Here is a 2,806-nt window from a genome sequence, read left to right as displayed (position 1 = left end):
GTTACACCCTCATATGTCATCATTGCTGCGGACCGTCAGGAACAGCTGAGCAGCTCAAACTCCTTCCCCTGGGGATGGAGGTGGCTGCAGAGGGCCCGGGGCTGCTGGCCAGGCGGTTGTGGTCCCTCATGGTTACTATCTCCTGCAGCCTGTCTCAGCAAGCACAGTCATCCCTGCCCTCCCTCCACGCTGGGGTGAGGGGTTGTCACTTCTGCCTCTGGAAAACAGCCTGGGTTGTTCAGCCTGGAGAAGAGAAGGCTCCGGGGAGACCTTATTGCAGCCTTTCATTACTTAAAGGGGGCCTAGAAGAAAGATGGGGACCAACATTTTAGCAGGGCTTATTGCAATAGGACAAGGGGTAATGGTTTTAAACTAAAAGAGGGTAGATTTAGACAAGGTATAAGGAAGAAATTTTTTACGATGAGGGTGGTGAAACACTGGCACAGGTTGCCCAGAGAGGCGGTAGATGTCCCATCCCTGGAAACATTCCAGGTCAGGTTGGACAGGGCTCTGAGCGACCTGATCGAGTTGGAGATGTCCCTGTTCATGGCAGGGGGGTTGGACTGGGTGACCTTTAAAGGCCCCTTTCAACCCAAACCATTCTGCGATCCTATGATTTTCCTCCTGACAACTGGGGCACACATTATCCCTGTGCCCAGCTCATTTGCAAAGTTTAAAACTCTCACAGAAAATATGAAGTCCAAATCTCTTTATATAATCCGCAGCAGTGGCTGTGTTGCAATCGCTGCTTGTGTACGTTCCCCACTCAGCTTCAAAACATATTTTGGCAGTTGGAGGACACATATTTAGAGAGATCATGATTATTTCCCTCCTGGTTGCACAACAGCTCCGTTTCTACTCCTCACCCCTGGGAAATGGGTAAGTGAAATCACCGAACATTTCGGTCACCTGTTCATACACTCAGCTCCGGAAATGGGAATTCGGTGAAAGGGAAGAGTTTTATTTAGTCCCCTGGGGATATCAGCAGCAGTAAAGAACTCAAGCCGTGAGCCTCCTGATATAATGACAGCTTATACAATCCATTCCTGCCGGGGTTTTTTTATCAGCATTTTGTGGTTTGCGCCTCTGGAGATGCTGCTGGTGAGAGGGGACCCTCTCTGCTCTTACACACAAACCCTTGTTTCCTTAACCAGGCAATCTCTTTTCTACCACACAGCAGGAGGGGAGCGGGTCCCTTTGGACGTCTTTGAATGATGTAAAGATGCAAACGGGAATAAAAGTCCCAGCAAAGAAGTCCTGCCCCAGAGAGAGCATCTCTGGGAGCTGGAGAGGGGAAGAGGAATACACGGGGATACAGGGAAGATAAGAAAGCAGAGAGCAGACTGAGGAATGAAATATTCTTGTGACAACTGCATTTCCTTCTCTGGGGTGAAGAGTATCTCCTGCCTTGGCTATTCCTTCCAGCACCGCTTCCACAGTTGTTTCTTCTAAGTAACTACCACCAACCTATTTCAGCCTCTGCTACCACAGGTTTGACAGATTATTCTCCATGATATTTGGGGCTTTCCATTGCAGGGGAAGTCTTTTCTCTCCTGCACAAGGAGGAGAAGGAAAAAAACCCACAGAGAGTCCCCCAAGGGCAAGCTGGTTGGAGCTGGGACTTTTCATCAGCCTAGAGGGGAGGGGGACAGAGCTCGGTGGCATTGCCAGCACACAGTCGAGATTTCCAGGTCCTGGCCCCTGACCAGAGCTTGGAGAAAGGGGTTCTGTCACCAGCACAAAGCGGAGCTTAGCTGGCAAGAGGGAACGAACAAAAGTTCTCAAAAAGTTCATGAGGACTTAGCTTTTCTGCTGGAAAAAAAAAAAAAGAACAAGAGAGAGATTTCCTGGAAATGAACTGGCTTCTTAAATATTCCCTTCAGAGGTCACCTCTGCCTCTCCCCTTTCCCCTGCCGTGAGCTTGAAGGGCTGCGGTGGAAAACCATCCCCTAGCAGCTGCAATTACTCTACCTGCTCTTTGACAGCAACCTGGTGGGAAGTACCCCACTCCAGCTCCAAAACCGCCCTGACATTTTGGTTATTCTCCTTGTTTTCCAGCACAGCACACGGTGTCTTTGCTGATAAACCTGAAGCAGAGCGCGTTGGTCGTGCTGCAGCCTGTGTCCATCGTCCCGGCACAAAGCGGGTGAGGCAGCTCCCTGCTGAGGATGCTGCACGTTCCCCGCAGTAACTCATGCCATAACTTAGTCCTATTAACAGGGAGCTTCTTATTTATTAGATTTAATAATGCTCTCTTTATGCAGCAAAGCGACAAAGCGCACAAAGGGCCATTCACCACCAGTCGCCTCCAGCGCCCGTCCCCGAGCACCGTGCCCCAAACAGGCATCCCGGAGCAACAGCAAAAAGCAGCCCATGGCTTTCAGGTTAGGTGAGAAAAAACAGTGCCGGCTGAGTTTTTGAGCGCTGGGGACCAGGGGAGCAAAGCACGTGCGTCCTCAAGGCTTGGGAACTTGGGGACGGCGTTTCACCCTGCAAGATTTTGGGGAGCAAAGGGGTATTTGAAAAATGTCTATGGACAGGAATGACATGGTTTTCCAAGTCTCCTCGTCCTCTCACAGCTGCAATAGAGAGAAACATTATCTAGTTCAACTGCTAGTTAAGCAGCTCTCCTTAAGCATAAGCAACAACAAAAAGTGGTATTTCTGCGAATTTCAAGGAACTTCACAAAAAGCAGTGATGCAAGCTTCGAAATAGCTATGAGACAAATTTCTGCAGAGGAGGAGGAGGGTAAAGCTGGGCAATGTTAAGCAAAGGACTGGTGTCCTGCAGGAAGCCCATAGCCTAT

The sequence above is a fragment of the Haliaeetus albicilla genome, chromosome 12 (assembly GCF_947461875.1).
Source record: "Haliaeetus albicilla chromosome 12, bHalAlb1.1, whole genome shotgun sequence".
NCBI classification, from domain to species: Eukaryota; Metazoa; Chordata; class Aves; order Accipitriformes; family Accipitridae; genus Haliaeetus; species Haliaeetus albicilla.
This window is presented reverse-complemented; position numbering follows the sequence as displayed.